This window comes from Archocentrus centrarchus, chromosome 1 (genome assembly GCF_007364275.1).
Source record: "Archocentrus centrarchus isolate MPI-CPG fArcCen1 chromosome 1, fArcCen1, whole genome shotgun sequence".
In the NCBI taxonomy this organism is placed as follows: domain Eukaryota; kingdom Metazoa; phylum Chordata; class Actinopteri; order Cichliformes; family Cichlidae; genus Archocentrus; species Archocentrus centrarchus.
The window spans coordinates 6557470-6579422 of NC_044346.1; the positions used below are offsets into that span (position 1 = coordinate 6557470).

At 40.1% G+C, this 21953-nt stretch overlaps 1 pseudogene; it reads right to left on the reverse strand.

Annotated features, from left to right (window-relative positions):
* Window positions 1–1112: 1112 nt before the first annotated feature.
* On the reverse strand, window positions 1113–21079 carry LOC115783224 (arf-GAP with dual PH domain-containing protein 1-like; annotated as a pseudogene).
* Between the last annotated feature and the right edge of the window lie 874 nt (window positions 21080–21953).

Consider the following 21953-nt stretch of genomic DNA (forward strand, 5'->3'; position numbering starts at 1 on the left):
AAGTTTTCATCTCTGCAGAAACATTTCACAGTGTGAGGTGAAGTGCAGAAAGAAGATGCCAGGGGACCTCACAGACAGTTGAATATTTTTCTGAAAATTAAAGATTAATTTCTTGTAACTTATAGTGCTTATTCCAAATAACTTCATGGTCCCAGAATGCTATATAAAAACAACACAGAATTAAAGTCTCCAGCAAAGATTTAAGCCATAAGAACACGCCAGGCTTGAGAGATGTTTTCTGTTGGGATTAGAATTTAAGTAAATCCAAACTGGGTCGTTTAGGAGCAGTGGGGAGCAGCACTGCCTTTTTGCTGGACAAACTGTGCTTAAAGTCCCTGATAGCAAGTTCCTGCTGTGCTAAGATGTGCTTGAGAAGACTCTGGCTGACATCTCCAGAGCAGTCTCCACAGCAGGGGGGGAAAAAAAATCCTCTCTTCTACATTAGAATTGTGTCTTGTGTAGCTCTTAAAAATGTAACTTGTCTTGCTTCTACAAAGAAAGATTCACTCAGCAGCTGTAATGCATCCAGTCACGTTCTCCATGTTTTTGGTCTTCTGTGTTTCTGTCTTCATGTGGATCAGCATACAAAGAATTAAGGAGTCCTCTGTTTGATCCAAGTCATCCATTTTGCTTCCCCCGCAGCTCTTCCAGACCTCTGTGGATCCACTTGGTGACAGATGAACCTTCAGTTTCTCCCTGAGAGTGAGCCCACCTTTATCTCTAAGTTTTGATACAGGAGTGCTGCGTCTTTTGAAGTTTGCATGGTTACACTTCTCTCCTCCCTTCTCTCCTCAGTGCTCCCTTCTTCTCACCATAGTGAAAAACTAGCAGGGGCCTATAGATTTATGTGGTATTCCTTCTGGGCCTCAACCTGCTGTCTCTGAGCACTGAGGTGTAGTTTTAAACACCCAGAAATTGCTGGAAGGGACAACTGCAACTACAAACATATGCACAGTAACCAAGCTATATTGATGTTTTGGCCTAATGCTAAAAAGTAGAACACATACTTTTTTTTCCCCATTTACACCATATCTTTTTAGATATCTAACCATGTTTTAAAACAGTTTAATGCTTCAAATGCACACACACAAATCTGTACAGAGATCCCTTGACAGCATTTTATTTATGGTTATCAACATAAAACGAGTACCATTTAGCCAAAAGAAGCAAAAGAAAAGAGAACAAAATGGGATTTTTCTTGTTTTTTTTACACTGGTGAAAATGTAGACAAAATAACTAAATGGAATTCTTGTCAGTTTTTTAAAAAAAGACTTGAAAGTATATGTATTTTACGCCACACGAAGGTGCTGTTACACCATCTGATGGTTTGTTATATTTCCAGCTTTTCTAGTACATCTTTGACAGATCACCTCAAAAATACATACATTTGTGTTTTCTAAAAGATAACACTCAATTACTTAGAAAATAAAATATCAAAGAAAAGCTCTAATTAATAATGTTGCTTTTAATAAAAAAAAAAAGAAAAAAACTACAAACAACTGTCAATCAGTTTTTACCCACAGCAAACGGATAATTAATGGTCTGTTCCTGTTTGACTCGTACGTCTTTTTTCACAGGAGATATTTTGACTTATCAGAGTACAAAAAAAAAAAGCACCACTCAATTTAAGCATCAGTAAGTGAACACACTGAGTCAGAACATTTTAATTCAGGTGTCATTAACTGTATAATTTTCACCTGTGATTTTCCCACTGTGGCATGTCCAAATGTCTTTGGTGAAAATAGGCATATTTGACTGCCTGCACCTCATTAGCACTAACCAATCATCACGACACATTATACTCAATACAAGAGGACCAAGGCACTTCTTACTTTAAAAATAGTTTTTCTGTTACAATATGTTGGACATACATTTAATTCTATTTTCACCGGTTTATTTAACAATATTTATAGAGCATAATACAAATCTATGATTTGTATTGTCAGTGATATTAGCTTTCATGTATGGTACTCTTTGGGCTCAAGATTGTGATGGCTACTGCCCACACCGAATGCTATGTAAACAAAATAAATACTATCTACTATGCTCTTATTAATCAATACTGCCTTGGTTCACTTGTTTGCATTCTTGTTTCCATCCCATTAGAATTAAGTAGCAAGCTACAGTGTGACCACAGTAACGATAAAAATAAAGACTTCAGGTCCGTGGCATAAGTGACGCGGGTCTCTTTGTCAGATTGATCATGGACTGAGAGGTGAGCTGGTTCTTCAGGCTTCTGATCCATCAGTGCTTGTGCTTGAATGTTGCCTCCACTTAAAAACACACCAAAGTCCAAAGTTAGGAAAGAAAATGTTCAGTTAGCCCTGCTATGGTGATTAAAACTTTGGGTTATGAACAAATGCAAAGTGCCATGATGTAGTTTATGCTCTGCGCCTATTAGCATTTATGCTAATACAGGTTTTCAGAAACTCCGTTTACGTGACACGGTAAACAAAGATTTTAACTTGCAACCTCAAAAGTGTGGACCTTTTATCTCCTATTTTGACTATTATCTCCTATGTGCACCTTGTTATTGCTTGTAGGCTTTAGCCAACATGTCTGTAGGTTAGTTATACCGCCACATGTTGCTTTGGCATGCATTTGATACTTCTTGACATTTTTTGTGTTTTGATGTGAAGATAGTTTTCAAAATGAAAAATACCCCTGTACGTGTGCCCGTAATCTAAATTTTAACCTTAATGTTTAACGATGTTATGGTTTAGCTTTCTTTACCTTGAGAAATACAGTGTTTTTTTTGTTTTTGTTTTTTGTGAGAATTAAATTAAAGCATGACCTAGTATGCTCTAAAATTCCTTCAATAGAATGCTAAAATAACATCTATGGTATGTTTAGGTATAGGCTGATTTATATGCTCATCTAACCAGACTAGTTAAAAATTTACCACAGCAGATCGGTACAGCATCCGTATCTTTGCTGATGCCACACCAATCCTTCTGTTAATCTCATACTTCACATCCTTTGGTGACAAAGGGCAACCCTGGTGGAGGGCACCCACTGGGAATAAGTCCAACTTATTGCCAGAAATGCAGACCAGGCTCTCGCTTTGGTTGTATAGGGACCACCTCCACCGGATACCCTGAGGGACATGGCTGAATGCCTCCTCCCAGTCCACAAATCACATGTCGACTAGTTGGACAAACTTCCATGCACCCTTGAATGTCCTCAAGAGGAAAAGTGGAACCATCTCCCCAGTCTACCAATCCAGAGGTACTGCCCCAGATCTCCACGCAATGTTGCAGAGATATGTCAACCAGGACAGCCCAACAACATTCAGGATAAGGAATGCATATAAAGAATTGAGGACTTATCGGAATTAGTCATCTATTAATTGAAAGATTGGTGGTTCAATTGATGGCTGCTCCAGTCTGTGTGCCAAAGTATCCTTGGAAAAGATAATAAATCTCTTTTTCTCTTAATTTCTGGCTCTCTCCCACAGTGTGTCTTTTGTCCTGTCTCCCACCCCTCACCCCCAGCTGGTCATGGCAGATGACTGCCTCTCCCTGATCCTGGTTCTGCCGGAGGTTTCTTACACTTAAAAGGGAGTTTTTTCCTTCCCTCTGTTGCCAAATGCTTGCTCATAGGTGGGGTCTTCTAAATTTTGTTTTGTTTTTTTTCTTTGTATTTGTTGGGTCTATACCTAACAATATAAAGTGCCTTGTGGCAACTGTTGTGATTTGGTGCTATATAAATTGAACTGAATTTAGGTTGAATTGAGTTGAACCCCAAGTTGCTCCCAATACATTCATTGGAGTGTGACTATGTTTGTGAATAGCAAGCACTTAGATGTTGAAAGTGCTTGTGTAAATGTATGGGTAAATGAGACATAAAGTGCTTTGAGTGCTCATATAGAGTAGAAAAGCACTATATAAGAACCAATCCATTTAAGTCCTGTGGGGTGGACAAGATTTCTTGTTAAACTACACCAGTGACCTCACTCCCACTGATGGTGGAGCTGCCCCCCTTATCCCCAGACTCTGCTTCCATTACGGAACGTTTGTCGGTAAGATTGAGGAAATCCTCAAAATGTTCTTTCTACTGCTTTACTATATCTTCAATTGAAGTCAGTAGTGCCCAACCTCCACTGTACACAGTGTGAGTAGAGCACCCCTTTCTCCTCCTGGTTGAAAGTTGCCAGAATTCCTTCAAGGCAAAACGAAAGTCTTGTTCCACAGTCTCACCAAACTCCTCCCACACAAGAGTTTTTGCTTCAGCCACTGCCCAAGATGCATTATGCTTGGCCTGCAAGTACCCATCAGGTGCCTCTGGAGTCCTAGAGGCTAAAACATAATTTATGGCCCCGCCAATGTGTGGAAATGTGTTCATCTCCATAAGGGATACCCCTTCAGCCACAAATGTTCTCCCATGCATTGTGCATCAATAATTAAATATTTAATAACTATAGTCTTACTTGTATACTCCTGTGGGACATCTGAGCACTCATGACCTCGTTGAAGTGTTTCACCCACTCCTGCTGGTCACCCTCTGTCTCGCAAGTAAACAGGAAGCAGCGTTCAGGTGTTTTTATGGTGATACCGTATTGGAAGGTACCATTGCAATGGGTGCCAGCAGGTAAGCCAAGGGAGACACTGTAATTATGCGCCATGTTCCCCAGGAAAACTTCACCTTTGGCAAAGGCATCCTTCAAATACAGAATGAGAGAAAAAGAGGTCAGTTGTACAGACTTCATCACGTACATGAGAGTGTTTTTTAGGATATACAGTACTGTGCAAAAGTGTTGAGTCACCACTCTTTTCTTTATAGTTTGCTATGAAAATGGGAAATAGGTGCAGCAATTTATGTGTACAAATGTGTACAGTAACTACAGTATATAAGGCAAAAACACAGTTTGTACCATTCTAACAAGCTTAAACGTCAGTGTTTTGTATGACCATCCTTATTCTTTAGCACAGCCTGAACTCTTAAGCAAGCTTAGTCTTCAGGAATAGTTCTCAAGGCTTCTTGAAAGACATTCCAAAGTTCTTCTTTAGATTTTCGCTGCCTTTTGTTCTGTTCTCTGTTGAGATGATCCCACATTGCTTCGGTGTTGAGGACCGGGCTCTGAGGAGACCAATCCTGATGGTGTGTTTTTTTTCTATCCAGGTTTGCTTTTACTGCATTGGCAATGTATCTGGCGTCATTGTCATGAACTCATTGCCAATCAGACGCTTTTGACAATTCGAACCAAAATTTTCAAATTTCACAATGAACACTGGGAATTAATAACTTTATATCCAAAATACTTTATGAATGTAGTCACAAACTCCATTCCCTGTCCATTTACAGATTAAATCATAAGTTGGCTTCAAAACAGGCTGGCATTTTGCCACATTCCTTTCCCAAAAACACTTCAGAGTAGTCGCATAGTGTCTTTTCAAGCTATGAGGTAGATTCCCCTGTTGGAAATTGTATTCTGCTGTAACCAAGAGGAAACACTACAAATCTCACTGTGTTGTAAACACTTACAGACACAGTGATCAAATTACACAGCTTCCTCTACGTATGCCTCATCCTTGATTGACTTGACTAGACTTCCTCTTTCTTTCATCTTCTAGTTTTCTTTGTCCAACTCTCTGGGGGGTAACTTGGACATTTCAGTAACTTTATTGTTACTGAATTATTGCTCCTCTCCATTGAACTATTACATCAGCAGCAGCACTTAGATAATCTGCTTTGGTTATCTAATGTGTTTTAGCCAAGACTTGGGCAATCTGAACCACCCCCCTCTTAAGAGCTTTGGCAAAGTTTGAATGATAACAAAACTCCCTGTAATCATTCAGCATTTTCTTATTTTATTAAACAACACCTCAAACATCTCTCAACAATTTATCTGATAAATTAGGGGAAAAGGTCTGCACATAGCGTTGCCTGTAGAAGGTCAAAGAAAACAAATAGCATTATTTCAGGGGCATTCCATCAGGGTAAGCAACAAGCATTGCTTGCCATGTGTAATGGTTTATGACGCCCAGAAAATTTGTGTTTTATAATTTTTTGTTTTTCAAAGAAAGAAGCAGAAAGTTAGATTTTTAAGACGCTTGATGTGAAAACACTGATTGCTGGAATATTTTCATCATTGGTGGGGATAGTGTAAAAGCTGTTTATTTAGAGATATGTGGTCCCCATAGGACAGCCCCTACAAACATGATTTTGTAGTATATGATGCATTTAAGTAGATTAAACAGAATATAAAGTATTTAAACTGAGCTCAACCTTAAACATCTGCAGTAGTAATATTAATCCATATAACACTGAAGGGGAGCATTTTTCTGTAGAATAAGTACTTTTACTTCTGATAATTTATATAAATCTACCAGTAATAAGTTTTGCAGTTACTTTTACTAAAGGAATTCTAAAAAAAAAAAATTCCTCCATAGCCCGTAATTGTCAGTATGTTAATATTTTGATGATAACTATAGAAATAATAAAATTATAGAATTCATCAACCAGGAAGGAGTGAAGAAAGGTGAAGATGCCCAAGAATAGTGCAGCATACATAAAAGAATAGGAATATGACAAGTAGCACAAAATCATGATAAGGTGTGTTTTAATTTGGTCCAGTTTATCTATAAAAGGCTTAGGATTTATTTTTAACAGGATTTTCTTTTTTTTTGTGGTTGTGGTGTTTTTTGTTAGGCCTTCCTCCAAAAGTCAAAGCACGCCACTGCCATGTGTATAATCAAGTTAGTCAGGGACTGACTTCATATAGCCAACATGATCTAGAATCCAGTTTGCCTGATAGAAAAAAGAAATCCTCCCCCACTCTCCACAACACTTATTTGTATGTTTTAGAGCACAAGAATAGCATCAAGGCACCTTTGTACTCCCCACTTGGTAATTTGTGGTCAACAAACTGAACCAACCACAGGCCTAAAACACAGCAGTCTTTCAGATCTTTGTACATGTAAAGATGTCATACCAGTGGATCTTTGAAGTACATGAGTCGTCTGTGGTCCAGCGTAAACCAGCGTTTCTTGAAACCTTCCTTTTGCTGTGTGAACAAAGAGGGAAACAGTCAGACAAAAGGGGTAAGTGAGACAGATAATGACAAATGAGAACGACTGTATAAATATACAATGCAGAACTGTGCGGGTACTAAAGGTTTTGATTATCTGGTTTTAAATCAGGAAGTGAGTCTATCACATTTGTCTAATCATGCTAATCTATAAACTCTCAAAAAAGTTCCTGCACTTCAAATGATTGTCCTCAAATTTTGTCTGAGCAATAGTCAATGATATGCAATATGCTTGTCAATGTTTGTAATGTTTTCTGAATTGTTACTCAGTGGAAACTAATCATGTAGTCAAGTTTGTATCAAAAACAACTATTGAAACATTTGAAAATTGATGGAAACCTTGACAGCCATGTGATGACTCTGCAGTCTAACTTACCCATTTTGCAAGGAATACTTTACTCTTTGTGAATGAGTGCTGCAGCCTCTTTTTGTATTGTGTTGTTTTGCTGTGTGAATGTGCATTAAAGCTGATCTCAGGCTTTCAAAGGTAATATGGAAAGCATTCTTCTTTGTCACATCTTAATATTGTCAAATGCGTTTCCTCTTGGCAGCTCCCGCCTGAATGTTTATCGCACCTCTTTCACAACGCTGATATCTAATCTGAAAACTTGTCACAAGTTGAAACTTTACACGAGTGCAGCGTTTTCAAATCCACTGTGAAAGCAGCTATCGAAGAAAAGTGAAGCGCAGCACCTTTGGAGAGTTTACTGAAGTGCACAAGCAGCTTGAGCTCTTCAAATAATCAGACACTCGGATCCCCGACTGCTGCCAATTGTGCTCGTAAAAGTGTTTGATTTTCTCATTGTGGCATAAGGCTGAACAACTGACTGTTCCCTTCTCGTTTTGCCAGCTGACTCCTTTCACAAATATGTCTCACACAGGTGTGAAGGAAATGAATTATGACATCCATTTAGTAAATCAGCCCAACGCAGCAAGTTAGTGAGTTCTTTCATCTCTCAGCACTGTCAGCGGAGATTAAACCGAGCGTCTGTGTCTGCATGTGTCTGAATGCAGAGCTGCTCATTTTGCTGAGGATCAGGTTGCTTGATGCCTCCTGTGCAGGTACTTCTGTCTGAATGAATCCTATGTGTGACAACACCTGCCTGTCTGTGCAACCGTGCGCGAGTACATGCCTATGTACAATGCCTCTTGTATGTCTGTGTTTTGTGTGTGCATTGACACTTGAAATTAAGTCCACCCTCAGCTGGAAGCCCTTTATTCCCTGTCAGGCATATGCAGTAGGTGCCCTCAGCTGTCACTCAGCCTGTTAGGCAGAGGTGGAAAGCAGACGCGGTGGCAGCTGAGCTAGTTAGCCTATTATCCCAGCTCCCATTCAATTAACGATGGGAGAGTGCGAGCTGGGATCACTGGAGATTTAAGGGAGGAACTGTGTCTGACTTGTTAAATAGAAAATTGGTCTCTCAGAACCTTAGGATATTTCTTTACCTAAATTCATTTTTTTTTTTTTTTAAAAAGGATTTAAAACTTTTTTCCCTTTAATGATGTTTAGATTAAACTTTATCAATCCCTTATAAAGATTCCGTCAGGGAAATTAAAGTTCCATATGAATAAATAAATAATAAAGCAGACAAGTATTTCTTTGTGTTATGTTGTGTTGTGGGACAGGCTCAGAAAACAACAGTTTAATCTATGTCTCTTTTTTCTACAGAATAGCAACACCAGAATTGTCAGACATGTAGGTACTGCAGTACTCCATGATTATTAAAAGTTGAACACAACCTGACATTTAAATGTAAATTGGATGTAAACGAGGTTTGAAATGAACCTTCCACTGTGATGTATAGTTCCAGAAGAAGTCTTTCTTTTTTCAGCGAATCATCTGCCTCCATCTCACCTTATCTCTAGCATCCTCTTCTGTCACACCAACCCTCTGTCTTGCTTCTCTAGCACATACCTCCACCTCTCCCAGGCTTTTTCTTGCTCCCTATTCTTCACAATGTTGCCTACAAACATCGTAGTCCATGGAGATTCTTCCCTGACCTCATCTATCATCACTGTAAACAAGAAGGGGCTCAGACCTGATCCCTGACGTAATTCCCATCCCCACCTTGAACCCATCTGTCACTCCTGCTGCACACCTCACCACTGTCTCGCTGTCCTCTTACATGTCCTGCACCACCCTCTCATTCTTCTTTGTTACTGGTACTGATTTCCTCATACAGTACCAGTGTTCCTCTCTTGGCACCCTATCACATGCTCTCTCAAGATTTTCAGGAGAGGTCGGGTTATCAGTAAGAACTAAAACTTGGATAGCAATGACAAAGCTGAAGCCATTTTAAAGGCAGATGGGGGGCAGTGGCATAAATCACAAGAGTTTCATGTCCTGTTTCACTCAGTTTTTAGGTTCACTTTCACTCAGTGTTTGGTTAGTTTTTGGAAAAGTTTGGGATTTATATTTAAAAATACACCCCCTGCTTAAAATGAACTCTAAAATTCTTGTTTCAGTACCTCCAAGTCTACATTTATTGATTTACGGAATATCTTCCTGTATTGACACTGTAAGAGTCAACTGCTGCAGAAACAGCAGGGAAAAAAAAGGGGCTGAATAAAGCAAAAAGAGATAGAAAACTATAAAGGTTTACTTGCCCTGGGGCCTGTTTTTTCCATGTATCCTTCCTTGAGAAAGTTCCGGGTAAGTCTGGGTACCAGCTAAGAGCAACAAGCAAAAAGAAAACCAGTGGGATAAAAAAACATTATAATACATATTGTTTTATTGTAATGGAGTTCTACACTTCAAAGTATTTCACAAGCATAGCCATTTAAAAAAATATATATATATCATTAACACAGCTAGGTGGGTGTGTGTTTACATCTGCATCAGTTGCCCCAGGAAAGGCACCTTAGATAGTGAAGCTGAACAGCACGAATTGAGTTAAACCAGTCTACAATCTCCTGAAAGGTTAAACACAGAGAGGAAGAAAAAAGCATTTTATGACTTAGTTCTTACTCCTTTTTGCTTATCTCTATAATTTAGAAAGAGAGGTACACCTTCATTTTTTTGCTTGAATTATAGGATAATTCTGGAGTTGTTACAGCCAAAAATGTTAAGCTCACTGGCTAAAATATGAACATAGCGATCATGATGTTATCAAATGGTTTGTAAAGTCCAGTTTTGAAGATTCTCTTTTAGAGAATCTTCAAAACTGTTACCTTTTGGTGTTTTGAGTCAGACGTGAACAAACTGGAACCAGAGTCTGAGGGGTAAGTTATTAGCTCATGCTTGCGAGCTCTGTTAGCACCTAGCATCCACTTGTTAAGTGTGATGTCATTAGCTACTTCTGGGTCCAAATGCTATTTCAGTTCCCAAAGTCAGACGAACACTGAGGCACTGCTGAGAGTTAAAAACAGTCAGTGTGGCTGTTCTCCAAGGTGTTATAATACAGGATTTACAAGCTTTAACAGAGTTAGAAGTTAGCAGGAGTTAGCAGTTACCTAGCTCATTTCCACCTAAAGATGATATACCATGTTATGACTGAAATATTTTAAAATAAATAAATAAAATGTACAGCTCTGTTATCACTTTGGACATAAACAAAGAAACTAAATACCAGCATTGTTTGGACAGTTGGTGAAGTTGGGCTTGTTGACATATTAACGATATGCTAGCTATGCTTAAGCTAATATAAATACAGTAGCTCAGGGAAGCTGTGGGGTGAGGATTAATAAAATTTTTCTCAGAAGTTCATGTTGAGGACCCCCAGAGGGCATAGACAAATGCTCTCATATGCCAGGAGGACCAAAAATGGACAAAACTTCAGCCAAGAGAACGTCTGAGATGATCTCATCCACATCACAAAGTTAGTTATTAATGTGCTGCTGCATGGTTTGGATTACTCATTATGAAAAAGTCCCAATCATAAGCTTAATGTCCACACTGAGAGTGATTTTATGTCCAGGACACCATGAGCCCACATGCTGTAGAGTACACTGTAAGTTTTTAAAAGCTTAGTTTAAAGACATGCATACGAACAGGGCTACTAAAAAAAAAAGACACAAAGCATTACAACATATTAAAAAGACGACGGCCTCAATCAAAGCAGGAGACGATTGGACCTGGGAACCGTGTTGATATGTCGTCACTTAACAAGTGGATAGACTGCATGGGTGAACTGCTCAGGCACAAAGGTCTGCTAATTAGCTGCACAGAAAGCTCTAATATGTCACATAATTGCATCAAACTACTCCAAAAGGCACCAACTCAGCACAAACACTGCAGACGTGGTAAGTAACAAGTTACATAAAATATAATCATCACATCTGTACATTTGTCTTGATGGCAATAAAAAGCACTAGAGGCTGTTACAGCTATAAAGAACTGACAAAAAAACTTTTAGAAAGTACATAGAACTCACAGTTTACTGTCCCAGTGTTTACCACACACACACAAACACAAAAAAACCCAGTTTCTTTCTTTTTTCTTTTTTTTGGCAGAACACATGGATTTTCCTCAATAATACTGGTTGCATTTTTTATTAGTGTTTCCATCTTTTATAAGTTTCGCTCAAAATTCAAGATGCTTTATTCACGCCAAAATGTGCATCGATATCTACAGACTGGAACAGTGACTTTCCAAATCAGAAGTCATTTCATGATTGTGATGTGATTTTGCAGCAGACTCGAGTCTCTAATGTCAGACTGCTGCAGATAACTCCTCGGCCTGATGACAGTTCTGAACTGCTCCATATATTTCAGTGTGGTCTGAATGACACAGAATAATGGATGCCCTGCTTGAATGTCATCTGCTAATGGATTCCATCAGCCTGCACAAATTGGTACAGATGGTTTTGTAAAGGTTTGGAGACTCTCCCACAACAACAAGAGCCAGGTAGTTTTCAAAACATCTGTCTCTTAATGTGACAGATGACAAATATCTGATGCCACCTTCGGCTTTTTAAATTAGTGGACAGTTAGGAATGAATAGAACAGCTTGAGATTTTCTGTAAGAAAGGTACTGTGTCCATCCAGCCTGATAGTTCACAGCACCTAAGTTCAAAGGGAAAGTCATCACTGTCTGTTTTAATGCACGCTGATTTCTACCCGCAGAATACAGACCTTGCCGCTGTCATGGTAGACAAAGATATTTCGGGTGCTGTAGTCTTTGAGGTAGGTGATCTGCAGGCCGTTGGGGTTTCCTATCTTCTCTGGCTGGAAGGTTGCATTGATGGTGTCCACTTTTATCACTGCTTTGGGCTCCTTAGCCTGCAGGAGACGATAAAGAAACGAGTGTGTGTTTGTGCTAAATGCACAATAAGTACAGATCTAATGAGTCATGCAATTTTCATTGATAAGGTGAAGCCGTATGATTTTATAAGCCAAGAGTTGTTTGACCAATTCTTTGCATATGTTTTACAGTTGTTTAATATAGTACTTTATGTATTATCTATAACATTTTTAATATATAATTTTTTTAACCATGGGTGTTGTTACTTGTTCCTGCTATATGTTTAAAAACAGCATTAATTGTAAAATATAGTATTTTTCTCTTTTAATTTAATCTATGGGTTGCGTAACAACAATATATTACTTTGTTTGTAATAAACAGAAATCTACAGTACACATTACCTTCACAGTCCCTGTAACGCCTCTTGTGAACACACTGTGATAAACTACTACAGTGAAAGTCAAAGAAATAAATTTGGGATTTAGGAGGTGATGTGCTGCAAAAAATAGTGCTGCCATCACAAGTCATAAATACAGAGCATATGAAAATCCACTCTTGTTAATCACGTTTTATAGAAAAGGCCTCAGAGAATCCAAACAGAAATTATCGTGTAATTTTCTTTTGCGGACATTGATTAATGAACATTTCTCTCCAAGACCCGCTGTAAAATAAAAACAAGTAAATCTCTGGGACAACTCAAACTCGTCCTCTTGATTTTACAGTTATCAACTGGCATGGTAATAAAAAAGAACTTTTTTTGCCATTGCTGAACTAGAAAAAATGTGTGTTTATGCACTGAGTGTGCGTATGGTATCAAGGCCTGAGCCCATATTTTGTTTTGTATCACTGCATTCAAAGCTATTATGTACAAATCAGTCCGCATCACTGATAACCATCATCTCTAAGACTGACACTAATCCCAGCAAACATGTTTGTGGATGCTGTGCTCTAATCTTCCCTGACTTGAATTTAGATGGGCATCTATGGAAGCAGAACCTAGGTCTGTGTTTCCTCTGTCCTTGACTTCCACACACAACAAGTGCAGCTATGGCTATTTGCTATTTGACAATCAATTACAATTACCCTGCTTGGTTTGAGTTTTGCCCCGTGAGCATGATAAATCAGCAAGAAAAAGGGAACCTGGCTGAGGAGCAGCCAGTTGGGCCTGAACATTTTGAATACCTTAAGATTCTCCTGAGTTCCAACCAGCTCAAGGCTTTAAAAATTAAAGCAACACCTTTAATTTGACCACTTCTACCCCAAAATACATCCCTTTCACAAATCCCTTTCCAATCTGTGCACCTCGCTTATGACAGTGGCAGACTAAAGCAGTTAGGAGACAGAAATTTTAAGAAATTTAAAGAAAATAAAATTTAACAAAATGCTCCTGGGAAGGGTGAAATAAGAGGTGCCGATGCACCTCAATGAAAAAAAGATGTGGCTAAGGGAAATACTTAGCAAGTTCACTCTGAGAATACCAAGTAATAAAAAAAGAAAAAACCTACAGGAAAAAAGACATCTGCTCACCCTAAAACACAACCAAAATCCATCTTAAAACTCTTCTTTTTTTCCCCAAGTATATTATTCCCCCTTCCCCTGAGCTGGTTTACTGTGACAAACAAAGTGCTCCCAGTGCTTCAAGGCCTAATTGGTTTGGGTGGTACACAGCTTAGTGAATCAGCCACACTGACAGAGAGGACAGACTGTTGGCTAAGCTTGTCTGAGCATGCATGAATGCAGCAGAGGGTGCGAGTACTCATTTTGCTTCCTCTTGGTAGGTATACATATTTACAAAGACGGCTATGGGTATGCGCAATGAAATACTGAAACACAGCATCACAGTCTTTAAGTGTATTTGTGTTGTGGCTGTATGTGTGGGAGCTGCTACCTGCACATGGCTGAGACAAAAGTCTCATTTCAAAATGCTTACGTCATATTTGGTAAAATACTTCAGAGTCCCCTCCATCTCTGAAAGGACAAATCGCCTGCTGAGGAACTGTCCGTTGTCCCGCCCTCTTTTCATCAACATGCCATCTCTAATTCCTGCAGGAAGCCAGCAAAGGTCAATCATGGGTGTGAATGTGTTTTAACACGCATGCAATATGTGTGCGCAGTTATGCATCTGTGCACTCACCTTCTTCATATGTAAGGTTTCCAGGCTCACAGAACTCTTTCCTCTCGTACTTTGCTCTTATCCACTGCTCCCTCAGCACTCTGAACACACAAACAGGTGAAACTAACACCTATAAAAGCACACTAACAGCTTTTTGCACTTTGTGAACAGGACTAACACTAAAAAGTAAAAGCACATGCTGGCATTTTAGTGTCCATGTTAAAAATGTCACACATCATGAATTATGTTTTACTTAGAATATCTACTTTTCCACCCAGTTTTCTCACTATAAAAAAATATTGCAAAGACTGTCAAGCAAATATAACAACCTAGCAAAAGAAGCCTGGTATAAAATAACATTTAACAAGAAATTTCACATGTCATCACCAGAGTGTGTGACAAAATGTATCCCACCCAACAGCTGCCTCCTTCCTTGGATAAAATCCCCTAACCACACAGCACTGTGGGATCAGCAGTGCCATTTCTCTCCCATATCATTCCATCTATTTTCTTCCACTTATCCAGTTCAGGGTGTTATGAAGAGCAGCACGGTGGAGCAGTGGTTAGCACTGTCGCCTTGCAGCAAGACGGTCCTGGGTTTGACTCCACTATGTGGTTGGAGCCTTTCTGTGTGGAGTTTGCATGTTCTCTCTGGGTGCTCCGGGTTTCTCCCGCAGTCCAAAGACATGCATGGGGTTAATTGGTGATTCTATGCCCATAGGTGTGAATGTGAGTTTTGCTGTGTTATCCCTGCAACAGACTGGAAAGGGTGTGCCCTGCCTCTCGCCCTATGGGAGCTGGGATAGGCTCCAGCCCCACCTGTGACATGAATTGGATAAGCGAAAGAAAATGGAGATTTGAGCTAATAAATTTGTGAAAATGACTCAGCTCTGTAAGGTGTTTTACAGCATCATGGACCACAGTGAATGATTTTCACTCAAGAGTGTGGCTGTTCTTCTCTATCGGCCCTTCAGCACCATCAGTTGCAAAGCCAACAAACTGTGTGCGTAACATTCCTTCAGAGATGCCCTCATAGCTAGACTTTCTAACTGTGGCAGCCCCTGTGCAGAACTCCAATTCAGTTTAAAATACTGCACAGTGATGCATGCGTTTACTGTACGCGCATGGCACAGTAAGAGTGTCTTCATTAACATACAGACCGCTCAGGTTCAGACAGTAACTAATGGGCTGTGTTCTTCTACACATTGTACATCTCAACTGTTTATATGGAGGAATAGTTTGTCATGAAGCACCTCTTTGCTGTGCTCCACCTGAGTCCACCCTGGTCCCTGTACAGTGCTACATGTCTGAGATAGATGGCATCACATTTAACAGTTAATCGTGGTATTATCGCAAACAGATTGAATGTAAGTGCCAAGTTGGCCCAGTTCACTGACTCAGTTTTATCGCCATCTTGCCCCACCAAGGTCAGTCTGAAGATGGAAACTGACTGTGAGTGGTCTCAGACTTGGACCCCATCTTTAAAGTGACCATTTCAAAGGCAAGGAGATCACAAGAGTCAGAATAAATTTGGAGTCCTAATTCTAGTGTGTGGAATGACTTGCAGAGGCAAACACTTCACAGGCACACTCTCAACTTGACCAAGCTTGAGCAAACCAGCCAAGTAGAAAAGCAAAAAAAAAAAAATCCCTGATAACAAACATCTCCAAGAACACATGAATTACTGCCAAAGGTGCTCCTGCAGAGAGTGCTGCCACAGGAACTGAATAGGTGTTCATTTTACACTGAAAGCTTTCAAAGCTGAGTACATGGAGATCACAGTGCAACGCATCTTGCAACCTTAAAGACGTTATTTCCAAACATCTCAAAAGCAACACATTAGCTTTGAAGGGAAATGAGAACATGGATTTACGCAGTTCCATGTAATGTGCTAACAATCACAGGTGAGCGTTTTGAGCATATCAGTGCTCACCTACAAAGTACACTGTTAATTATGATTTAGTCCGATAAGTTAGACCAATTTAGACCGGCTGACAAACACTTCAAGGGGAAGAAACAACACAACATACACACATATTCCTAAAAAAAAATACCTAATTTCTTTATGCAAGCACATGCGTGCACATTTTTTTCCAAAAACATTTACGTGTTCAAAAGAAGTTATATGAGTGCGGTATATGTGTTGCTATGGTTACTCACTGGCAGTCCTTGTGGCTTGGTTTGTAATAGTAGACTGGAACAGCGGCCTCATATTTGCTCTTCATCAGCTCATTGCCATTCTCAGCCATGAACTAACAAAACACACACACACATGCATGAAATAGACAGATTATTCCAGGGTGAATGACATCTTGGCAGAGCAATAGACAGTTTTACAGCTAAAGGACAAATGTTTCATCTCCTCAGCAGAAGCATTAAATTCCTAGAATAAATCTTCAGTGATGTTACAGGAAAACGGTTTAAGTTAAGGGAAGATAACAAATGCAGCGACTATCTTAAGGTGCAGATGTGTAAAGAACTCACATCATTTATTATCTGATTTTCAGGATGCGACCTGTGCAACAAGTCCAGTTGTGAAATTTCCTAAATATTCCACAGTCAGCTGTGGGAATGACAGCAACTCAGCCATGAAGTGTTAGCCCACATAAAATCACAGAGTGGGGTCAGTGGATGCTGAGGTGCACAGTAAACAGAGGTCACCAACTTTCTGCAGAGTCAGTCGCTACAGACCTCCAAACTTCATGTGGCCTTCAGATTAGATCAAGAACAGCGTGTAGAGAGCTTCATGGAATGGGTTTCCACGGCCAAGCAGCTGCATCCAAGCCTCACATGACCAAGTGCAATGCAAAGTTTTGGATGCAGCAGTGTAAACTGGACTCTAGAGCAGTGGAGATGTGTTCTCTGGAGTGATGAATCACTCTTCTCCATCTGGCAATCTGCTGGATGAGTCTGGGTTTGGTGGTTGCCAGGAGAACGGTACCTGTCTGACTGCATTGTGCCAAGTGTAAAGTTTGGTGGAGGGGGGGGCTGTGGTGTGGGGTTGTTTTTCAGGAGTTGGGCTCGGCCCCTTAGTTCCAGTGAAAGGAACTCTTAATGCTGCAGCATACCAAGACATGACTGCACACCAGTGCACAAAACAGGCCCATAAAGACATGGATGAGCCAGTTTGGTATGGAAGAACGTGATTGGCCTGCACAGAGTCCTGACCTCAACCTGATAGAACACCTTTGGGATGAATTAGATCAGAGACTGTGAACCAGGCTTTCTCATCTAATTTTATTAAATGTTATTAAATTTATTAAGTCTTCCTAATCACAAAGGTCATAAAGGCCTGGGTTATTAACTGGGCTAGCACCTGATAACTCCTGTTTCTTGGGAATACATGATTAACCAGCTAACCAGCCCTGGCTCAACAGCCAGGAGGAAAACAAGTAAAAGAACCTGTATCTCATGGTCCTCCCAGCGGGACAGGGTCAGCGATTTGACCTTGCTGATTTCAGAAATGTTGCGGTGGATTCCAGAGCAGGACAGACAGAGGAACACTCCCAGGGTGCAGGAGCCCCAGTTAGGGTCTGCAGACAGAAATACATAGAGAACAGTTACAGTATGGTAGGGTTGACAGAACAGACAAAATCCCAAACTTAATCAGATATTAGAAAGGAGATACATGTGGTAAAAAGTGAGAGGCTGGATTCAGATGAACATTACTGCTGTTTTATTTGCTGTCAATTTTTCCAGCATCACAGTAACTGACAAATGAAAATGTCCCTTCAGGCTAGTAAAAACCAACCAGTAGTGTCAACACTGTGCATGCTTATTCTTACACTTTGAAACCAAAAAAATGTTTGCTTTAAACATCAAGGGGAAATGTCTCTATGCTCCAGCATTTTAGGACCAATACATCCACAACTAGTTGTTATTTCTGGGGGGTGCATGTTCATCCTTACAACTTGGCAATTTATGGGTTTTCTCTTTGAGAATTCAGCTTAATGCATCACTGCTGAAAAGCACAACAAGATGGTGCCTCCTTCCATTTTTGTTGTGACAAAGATTCTCAACATGCCACTGTACATCATTACTACAAGGTACTAATGCAAGCTAGCAGTGTATTGATACATTTTACTGACAACATTGAAACGGCAGACTGTAATTTCAATACGTCACCCTTTATGGCCCTACCATGTTGGCTTTTGGAGCAGAAATGACCTCGTTTGCAGGGGGGAGGTTAAGTTATCAGTAAATGCCAGCAAGCTTGATTAGCAAGCTGCATCCATAAAGTGTGTGGGTGCAATGCACAGAGACACACACCTGCCAGTTAGTGCTCAGTAACAGATGAATAAAAAAAACACTGAAGCATAAACTTCTTGGATGAACTATACTGCGCAACAAGCCGTATTATTTATCAGGATATCCAGTAAAATGCTTCAAAAGGCACCGATAACCCAAATACAGATGCAAGGTTCAGCTAAATGACTCAGATTAGCCGAGGTGAGGCCCAGCAGACACCTATCAGCTACAACAGCCTGCATCAGCATCCACTCAATGTAGCCACTCTCCAACTTAAGTGGCAAAATCTAAATAGGTGAGCTACTTATTTTCTTTTCTTTTCTTTTCTTTTTTGTGTGTGTACCAGGCTGTAAACATGTGTTTAAACACTCTAATTTTGGGCACTTTAACATGCGAGTCTATGGGGACTCACTTACTTTTGGAGCCAGGCCTCAAGAGCCCACTCCAGGAATTTCTGGCAAACCTTGCACCAAACACTCCAAGTTTGGGAGTGGGAGTGGATGTAGTGCTTCCCACCCAACGTTGCAAAAAATTTTCGCACATCACTTATCCCTACAACATGCTTCACATCAGACTCACACTAAACAGAGGAAAGCATTTTGCCCAAATCGATATAAACCTCGTGTTCACAAGCATTATTCAAATCTCTGAGCTTCCAACCAGATCAGTGCTACACAGTGACAAGCCAGAAATCTATGTGTCCAATTTACCTGCCCTACCTCCTTTAAACTCAAAGATACAAGAAAGGTTTCCTTTGTTCTCACCACACCTTTCTTATCTTTTTGAGAACCTTTACAACTTCCCAGCAAACAGAGCTGGTTTGTGTGAGAGAGGTTCGGCCTTATCAGTATAAATCACAGATGTCTGAGCAGAGAGGGCAGTGTTTAATTTCCCAACCGTAGAAGGCAGATTAGAATATAATGTGCCTGGCTGGTTAATACTCGTGCCTAATTTTTGCCACATCAATGTTCCACAATGGCAGAGACAGCTGAATAAAAATGCACCAGCCCACATGTGGACGGGCCATCAAACACACAAAGGGATTCTCTTTACCCTCCAAAAATGAGGACACATAGGAAATAAGCTTGAAGGTAGCCAGAGCAGTCGACTCTGGGAATCTGACAGTAAAAACGATCTTTGAGCAAGGAAATTCCTCTAAACAAAGATGTGGAGATGACGAAATCAGGCCTGACAGAGATACATATCTCTGCTACATGACTCCAGGGCATACATTCAGTGATTCTACTTTTTTTTTTTTCCTGACATACTGAAATGAATTACAGGCTGTGCATCATGACTCCCAGCATACTGTAACACAGACAAAATATAGTACCAACATATTTGGGCAAAAATAGCCTTGTGCCATTTTATCTGCCACAGAACTGCAGGATAGTCCTGAACTGTACCACATTCAGCACATCACAGGATCTGCTTTAGGCTTTAGAGCTCTCCACTTTGTGCTGTTTTTTTTTTCATAGATGGCTCTCCATTTGCTTTCCCTAACAATCAACATCCCACTAGAAAACTTTATTATTATTTTCTTAAACTCACAACTCATGTACAGATATTTCCTCTTTATAAACTCATTTCAAATATGTCCCCATTTTTTAATAGTTTGCATTAAAAAAGACCATCCGGTAGACCTCCACTGCTGGGCTCAACTAGATAAGGGTGTGTGCAAGTCCTTCACCGCTGCATGTCAAGACATGATCAGCGATGAAGCTTTCTTCTTCTTCTTCCTGCACTCTTCACATCACTTGACTGCTTCAGCTGCTACCTTCAAGACTTTCAGGGAAACTCCTCCCTCTGTTTCTGGTTCTGGCTCACCTTGTCACAGATTTACGGCCAGGATACCGCCAAACATGCCTGGAACTTTTTCCTTTGATATCTTGTAAAGTCTAATCAAGTAGATCATTTTTTATGATAGTGTGATTAAAATTAAACAGACATTAAAGTGCGCTTTAATAAACAGCCTGACCAACAGCGTATGACAGTCTGAGTTCCCCCTTTATACTATTTTATAGATAATGAAGGCATGTTTTTTTTCTACCTACCTGGTGCGCCACAGTCTGCGCAGGCGTCATTTCCAGGTCTCCGCAGGATGTCTTTGAAAGCTCGGGTCGCTCTTTCATTTGCCGACATTTCAGCGAGCAAAAGTGTAATTCCTCCGCTTTCAGGGAGAGGTAGAGGCTGGGGGCGCCGACTAGTCGAAAAAGGGAAAGGTGTGTCTGCTTGTGGTTTCACTCCCCTACTTGGGGTTCAGGCAAGTTCGCACAGGTGCGCCTCCAAATGCAGAAGAAAAAAAAAAAGCCTTAAACGAAACAAAACTCCGGGCTTCTTCACAAAGTTTCCTCAAAAAAAAAACAAAGTCCGATATTTTCTTTGTTTGCTGAGACCCAGAGCTCACTGGTGACACCCTTCAGGTGGTCTGCGTGGTGCGTCCTCGGAGTTCTGCAGCCAAGTTACCTTTTACTGCCTGGGACTGGCTGTGCGGAGCGGATGGCAATGAAAGAGTACACTAGGAAGTGAAGCGCAGACATTGTTGAAACTTGCTTTTCCGCATAATTCGAGGTTAGCTTGCATACCGCACCGGCGCCAACTCTGTGCGCCTCATTTTTTACCTTCAAGGCGCATTTTGAATTATGATAAAGTACTTGTGAGATTATTGAACTGACCTAATGTATAATGATGTTGCCATGAGGTTTTTTTTTGGTTTTTTTTTGATGAATTTTTATAGTTTTATCAGAAATCACTCAGTGCAACAAGTGTATGGGTTTATCGTTTAACCGAGTCCCCAAACCATTAAATGCATATGAAATGATCCTGTTATTTTCCAATACAAAGGAGTGAAGACACAGTTTTGGTTATAACATAGGGTTTGGTCCTCACCTCACCTTCCACTTATGGCAAAGACATTCTGAGATCTAGTGACAACTATGAAGCATATCAGACTTATAAATAATGAAAAGATACCTTGAGGTTACATTTAAATGTATGCCTGTATTACACTGAAAAGCCTATCACAGATATGCACCTGCAGCTTTGGGGTAAACTCTTCTTTCTTCAACAGACCATCATGTTTAAAAAAAAAAGAAAAAAAAAGATGTGTAGAATTTGACTAGAACCTCATTGAACACCTTTGGCCTCATCACTCATGTTGTTGTAACTGAATGCCAGAAAATCCTGCAGCCAGGCTGCAAAGATTTGGTAAAAGGCAAGAGTGGACGCTGTTAAAGCACACAGTTTAAAGCCCGTGCCTTGCAAATTAGAAGTCAGCCACCACATGTGCATCTAATATTTGGGGCCACGTGTGTCTTTTGTAAAGTTAATAATAAAAAAGAAAATGCTAACTTAAACAGACAGATTTACCACTGCATCCA